This window comes from Saccostrea cucullata, unplaced genomic scaffold (genome assembly GCF_032062105.1).
Source record: "Saccostrea cucullata isolate Sc308-1 unplaced genomic scaffold, CSIRO_AGI_Scuc_v1 ctg5243, whole genome shotgun sequence".
NCBI classification, from domain to species: Eukaryota; Metazoa; Mollusca; class Bivalvia; order Ostreida; family Ostreidae; genus Saccostrea; species Saccostrea cuccullata.
In genome coordinates, this window is record NW_026930527.1 from 6,200 (window position 1) to 13,755 (window position 7,556).

General features: G+C 33.4%; 1 long non-coding RNA gene across 1 annotated transcript; it reads right to left on the reverse strand.

Moving 5' to 3' along the window:
* Nucleotides 1-1,684: 1,684 nt before the first annotated feature.
* On the reverse strand, nt 1,685-4,003 carry LOC134228908 (uncharacterized). The gene is made up of 3 exons (XR_009984101.1): nt 3,733-4,003; nt 2,733-2,802; nt 1,685-1,799 (listed from the first exon to the last, which is right to left on the reverse strand). It is a non-coding gene; the product is annotated as an uncharacterized LOC134228908 (long non-coding RNA).
* Between the last annotated feature and the right edge of the window lie 3,553 nt (nt 4,004-7,556).

The following is a 7,556-nucleotide window of genomic DNA, read 5'->3' on the forward strand; positions in this document are numbered from 1 at the left end:
ATAGGTTGCCAGTAACAATAAGCTATAAACAAAATGATATCTTAAGCTTCTGCTTTTGCTGGTACACCTTTCCTTGGCAAAGCAAAATGATGACACCAAACAATGGCAATATTCAATTGCCCTTTGATAAGTATTATGAGTTGATGCTGCTAATGACTGATTTATTAGATCTGAAGCTATTGATTCTAAACTTTGAGATTGTCCTCGTTGTTATGGCATGCTACAGGGTTGTTGTAGGAAATTTTTTGTAGGGACTGTGGAATCTGCTGGCGAGAAAGATGATCAGCTAAAACATTATCTAAACCCGATACATGTCTTCCTTGAAATAAAATATTGTGTTTAAAATATTGCACTACTAAACGACAAACAAGAACTATTTGTCTTTACTTTAGGTTTGTTTGTTGATGATGTGCACAACAGCATCATTATCCGTGAAAAAAATTTTTAATAATAACACATCAATTTTCAAACTGATCTGCCCAAAGCTGAACTGCAAGTACACTGGGAAATAACTCCTTTTATTGTAATATGATAGGTTTTCCAGGTTTTAGGCCATATACCACTAAAATACTGATTTCGTAAATAGCCACAGAAACCAATGTTACTTGTATCCATATACAATTGTAATGAGTCAGAATTGTCCCATTGCTCTGATGAAAACAGTGACTTGCCATTGAAATGCTCCAAAAACAATCCCCAAGCATTTAAATCCGCTCGAGCTTCCTTATTCAATCTCCTATGATGAAAAGGTTGAGTTAACTCAATTAACAGATCAATTAGCCGCCTAGGAAATGGGCGTCCTGGAATGACCACTGAACAGGCGAAGTTTAACAGACCTATTACAGACTGTAACTCTAGTAATGTTATAGATTTTTTAGACTTGTGAATTTGTATTAGGTGTCTAGCTTTAGTTAACTTGTCTTGTGCTAAACATGACTCCATCAAAATAGAATCCAACTCAATACCCAAACATATAAGCGAAGCACAGGGAAGGACAGTTTTTAACTCCTTAATTGGAATACCAATATCCTTGAACAAAAACATGAACTAGTCTCCCATGTAAGCCTAACTTGTTTTCACATACCCAATGTACTGCAGTACTGAATTCTTCAAATAACTGACAAGAAAAATTAAGTCACATAGGGAGAGTTTTGTCAAAATAGTATTCATTTTCTAAAGTAAAACCCAACAATTCCCAATCTGAACAATGTATTGGAACAATTTTATATGCATTCTGAATATCCAATTTAAACAACCCGCATTTTTTCTCATATATGCGCATTCAACCTACTGCATCTTCTACCTCCTGATATTGAACAGATTTGAATTGATTATGAATACCAGAAACCCAGAATTTAGACCTACTTTGGATTTACCCAAACTGATAGCCAATGCCTCACTATGGATTTCTGAATTTAATGTTTGCTTTTTGGGCTTTATTTCACACTCCCCTTCTAAGATTTCACTGATTTCAAAGCCTTTATAATTATTCTTATTTTTGATTCCTAACAAATTTCCAAATCAACAAATTCATTTCCCCAGATTTTGCTTTTTATCTTAGAATCTACACCGAGACCCAATGGCTTAATGATACTGGAATTCTTAACCCCTGCGCTAAACGATAACTCCTTAGATGCTGTTTGTTAATTAGTACCTAAATTACTTGGTAAAATTGCCATCTTCTAATTGGCTTGAATGATTGTTGCTTGTTGGAGTGTCACTTGCGACTTCCTCTTGTTGTAAATTAACTGGTTTTGTAACCACCCCATAGTCTGTAGGCCTATTACCGGTACTCATCTCTGTAAATGGATGTTAGCATGTATGCCTAATTTATACAAATCATGTCAAGAATTCAACCTATCTATGACTGATAAAATTATCAGCTTTTGATTAATGTGGCAAAATTATTGTTGATTTACTCATCCAAATATTAGTCCATATCAGGCAATAGGATAAAATTACCCATTAGACCTGACTCTAGGGTAGTTCTTTATACCAATTATTGTTTAAATCTTAAAACAATCTGTATAATTACAGTGCACTAGTGAAATATAGCTACACAATGTATCAAGAAACCATTGCAATATCACTAATTAATTCACTATCCCTAGTGAAGCATAGCGATAGAATTATCGCATTTATAACTTGATAGAATTATCAAGATTCAGCACTGATCAAGACGTGATAAAATTATCACTAATTGTAAAGCATAGCGATAGAATTATCGCATTTGTAACTTGATAGAATTATCAAGATTCAGCACTATTGAAGACGTGATAAAATTATCACTAATTGCGATAGAGTTATCGCATTTATAACTTGATAGAATTATCAAGATTCAGCACTGATCAAGACGTGATAAAATTATCACTAATTGTAAAGCATAGCGATAGAATTATCGCATTTGTAACTTGATAGAATTATCAAGATTCAGCACTATTGAAGACGTGATAAAATTATCACTAATTGCAATAGAATTATCGCATTTATAACTTGATAGAATTATCAAGATTCAGCACTGATCAAGACGTGATAAAATTATCACTTATTTTAAAGCATAGCGATAGAATTATCGCATTTGTAACTTGATAAAATTATCAAGATTCAGTAATACATTAAAATACCACTAATTGTTCAGTAATGTGGCAAAATTACCACTCATACTTGAACATGTGGCAAATTATCACAGGCTCTTCTGCAACTCATGCAGTAGAAAAAGTTTCCAGACTTACTGTTCTAAGTAAAAATAAATGCTTGATCACAAGGGTCCCTTTCTGTATTTCCCACTCTTGGACTGGCTCTCTACAATGCATCTAATATGTGATTAAACAGAAAACTGCTGAAAGTATAACATTGTGTCATATATGCATAATAAGCTTTTTTTTTTTTTAAATCATTAATACCCGTTTTGTAAGATGTTCTAAGTCACTAGGGTACTAAGGCTAAGGTACATATAGATGTATTGCCTGTTTCATAAACTTAAGATGCAAATTAACCATAATTGTTATATGGCTAAATGACATACAAACTATTTATCTAGCTATCACTTGTACTATGTATCACAGCACCCCTGATTGCCCTAATCACAAAAGTTATTCACTACAGAGTTCTTAAAGCCCTTTAACTTCCAGTACACAACCTGCCTTCTGTTTTTAACTTCTTCTTTTAAAAGTTGATTTGCATTTGCCAAGACTATTTACTTATTATATAACGTTAAAACAACTCGGCAGTGTCTGGTGGAATATCTTGGTAACGACTGACACACATATATCTTATTTAAATGATACCGGTTTAAAAACAAGTCACATGTTGCCATTATTTTTGACACAATCTCCCTAACCGAATCCTCATCAGCCTGCGGCTGATCGATATCGTTTCCCGCAATATGTAAAGTTAGCTTCTGTTGTCGGTTCCTTTGAATCTCCTCTTCTAGCACTCTAATGTCCATACTTCGACCTATTCTGTCCCCAATAACCCCAATGACCGAGATCGCTACATTTTGTACATTAAATATAATTGTTTCAAAGTTGTCTCTGATTCCTCGCATAATGATATAAGCGTCGAATGTGTGAGTCACCAAATATTAATACAGACATCTTGATGAAGGAAGAACACAGTACAAAACAATGATCGTTGGGACAACACAGGTTACGAATGATGAAAAATCGGAACGCACGTAGGCCTTCCACGTGTGCCAGGACCGAATTTCAAGTCTCGTCTTTTAACACTTACAAATGTGCTGAATTCCTTGGAAATCCAAAAGATCACACCACGAGAAGTCCATCAAATGTATTAACTGTGCACTGGACACGCTGTAAGCCAACTTGCTTGTTCAAAAATAAAATTGTATTTCCATACAAATATGGCGCTGCCACTGATTGTACTCAATCATATACTGAGGCTGTTCCAAAAACAAGACCGAACAAAAGTATTAGAGTTATCTCGCTTGTCCCACTTTCAATACACAAGAAATGGGCATAAAATTATTTATGAACATAAATAGCATTTAAGGAACTGGGATTTAATTCCACTAGTTGTAATCCAACTTATACTCACAACTCTCTTTCTAAGGAGGAAATTCTTGAAATTCATTGTCAGTATAAGTATCTCTAAAATTCCAAACAACCAACATGAATTTGAATTACCATATCTATATTGGATTCGTAAACTTCATATGAATCCTTACAATCAAAGATACATAGCGTATTCCAGTAAATATTCTGAAAGCCTTTTTCTTTATTAACTAAAGAGTGGTAAAAGAAAAATTTATATCTTCGAAGAAACTATTGAAAATTTATAAATCATAAGATTTACCGGAATCAAAAGCTTAAAACTTTTCAACTTTTCAATTTTATAAGAACCATTCCCCACAATAAATTAAAGTCCAGGCTTTCTGATTTCATCGATAGCTGCATTTTCAATTGTAACTCGAAAATTCACTTACCTTGTCAATCGACATTTTTAAAATTATTTGGTTAAAAAACGTTCTGATAGCACACACAAGTTGATATTGAAAAGATGCTTAGGTTTCTGATTGGCAGTATCTATATTGTTTTTAGAGACCAGGCTCCAGGATCATGAAGCATCTTAAGCTTAAGTCAAAAAATGCCTTAGATCCTGAAATTTTTTGGAGGTCAAGCAGCCCAAAATGAAAATTCTTTCTGATTTTGTATCATCAGTCTGCTGTTGTAAGCAATTTATGAGTTTCAGTTAAAAAGTTATAAAAAATATATATATAACTGAAATTTTGACTAAGTCTAAGTCTGTTTCATGATCCCGGGGCCAGGGCTGGGGGCCAAAAAACTTAAACGAGCTCACTTTTGATTTCAGTCTCACTTTAATCAAAGGAATATGTAGTGAAAAAGTGAGACTGAGATCAAAAGTGAGCTCGTCTAAGTTTTATGCCCCCCCCCCCCCCCCCCAGGCTAGGTATTCAAACAATCTATTATACTTCCCATGGATACCAATTGTGCTCTGTTTTTTGCCTACCTATTTGTATTCATATGAAGAATGTGTCCAAAAATCTGATAAGTGAAAAGAAGAAATCCAGGACCCTGTTGTATCAACGGCTCATTAAATTTAAGGAATCTTTAAGCATAGTGAACAGTTAAATTCTGAAAGATGCATTAGTTAATGAAGGGATTAAAGTGTGTTGTACAAAACCTTCATCAGAGTGTTATTATTTAATGAATTATTAAATGTTTAAGAATTCATCAAAATCTATTAAAATTATGAAAATATCCCGTAATGCATTGCGTTACCACTTCCGTGGGCGTTTCCTTTGTTTACTAAATATTTTACTTGAAAAAGACACTAATGGTAATCTAACAACCAAGCCATATGATAAACGTGATGACTTTAACTTTTCTATCGTCAACTTCCATTACTTATGCAGCAATATACCTTCATCACCTGCATACGGATTATATATATCTCAGTTGATTCGATACGCAAGAGCATGCTCTACGTATGAACAATTTCTTAAACGAAGTAAATTTTTGACAAGCAAGTTGATGAAACAAGAATATCAACAGTCTCGTTTAAAGTCATCATTTCGTAAATTCTATGGTCGATACGATGACCTTGTCAGCAAATACAATTTATCATTGAATGAAATGCTGACTGACGTTTTTCATACCGATTGTTAGTCCATTGTTTATACACTGAGTTGACCACGGATTTTTCCGTTGTTTCCTGATTATGACAATAAGCACATGGCAGGTGTGACCGGTCGGCAGGGGATGCTCACTCCTCCATGGCACCTGATCCCACCTCTGATGTTTCGGAGGTCCGTATTTGATCTGCTCTTATTTTGTATATTTGTTTAATGGACGTTGAAAATGAAAACTGTTCGTTATTTCCATATCCTTCTTATAATTAAAACAGTTTAAAAATCCGCCAAAATAGAACTCATTTTAATAATGACGCAAAAATTAAAAAAATTACGTCATTTAAGCAATGACGAGCGTCTAGAAGGATCAATTTTGAAAAACGTCATTTCATCAAAAATCAAAAACTCTGCTGCAAAGTGACTGATGGATTTCAATTTAAAAAACAATAGAAATCGGCTTAGAGAAATGTTGACATCATTAATAGCAAACTCACAAACAGTGTTACCAACGAGAAAAAAATGGGACAACATAACTGCGCAGATTAATGCCTTAGGGGTTTCCAGTCACTCAACTAAAGAAATCAAAAACCAAATGGACGAATATGCACCAGATGGCAAAAAAGGAATTTAGCAACAACAAACATTCACAGAGCGAACGGGAGGAGGACCCTGCGTAAATCTGTATCGACGGTCAGTGAAAAAATTATCGACATCTATAACGATTCTCAAACCCTTACCCCCGAATCATGGGTTTTCGTGGCATTACGGTAAATTTGTAATAAAGTGCTTCAGGACTGAATAATTGAGATTTTTTTTATCACATATACAAACAATAATTCTCCTTATTTTAGAATTATTTTAACTTGCATATCATTTGTTATTTGTTCAGAAGTTCATTGAATTCTTGCATTGTTGCTCTTCCGATTCTTTTGCTGACAGTCATATGTTTTCATGGTATTTATAAAACAAGGAAACTATGGAAATCTAGTCGGGAAAATTCTTATAAATATTACAGTGTCAAAACTACTAGTTAATTGAAAAAAAAATGATTACATTGTTTGATATGAAAATTTATTCGTTGTTAATAAAGACCACATCTATCTAGACGTGCCTAAGCTGTATTAATAAATAATGTAAAAAAAATTCTCTTTTTCAAGAATGGCCTAGAAGTAATTTTGTAAAGCTTTATTTGAATGTTCCATGTTTTAAAATATAAATTCCATGTACAGTGTATATTCAAAGAAAGCAAATGTTTGATTCAATTAATTATCAATGACACAATATTTTTTTTATCATATAACTTTTTAACACCCCGATATTTTCTTTTGTAAATTATATAAAAAATGACGTTACTAGATCACAGTAGAAAAAAATATCAAAAGTGGGAAATTCCAAATTATTGTCACATTACCGGTAGCTGTATGGATAGTTAACTTTAACAGACGATGATATACAGGATCGCCGGCTATTAGTTTGTAAGTTTTGTATTCTAGTTCAAAACACGACAAATAAGCGTATATTACGAAAATTGTCAAAATTGCGAACTATTGACAGTAGTGAAGGAAAAACTTCAAGAGTACTGTACAACTATATATTCAAGAAGTGGTGTAAATCAGATGTGGATACTTAAAATTTCTAAAGAACTTTTGGACAATTTGAAATCACAAGACTTTACAAAAATCAACAGCATAAAAACTTACGACTTTTCAACTTTATACACAACAATTCCGCACGACAAATAAAAATCCAGGCTTTTTGATATCATTGACAGCTGCTTCTTCAACAAAAATGGAACTCGTAAATTTGCTTACCTCGTCATTGGTCATTTGAAAAATTATTTTGTTAAAACAGATTCTGATTGCATACATAAGTACTCTGAAGTTGACATCAAGAAGCTGCTTGAGTTTCTAATTGACAATATCTATGTGGTTTTTGGAGACCAGGT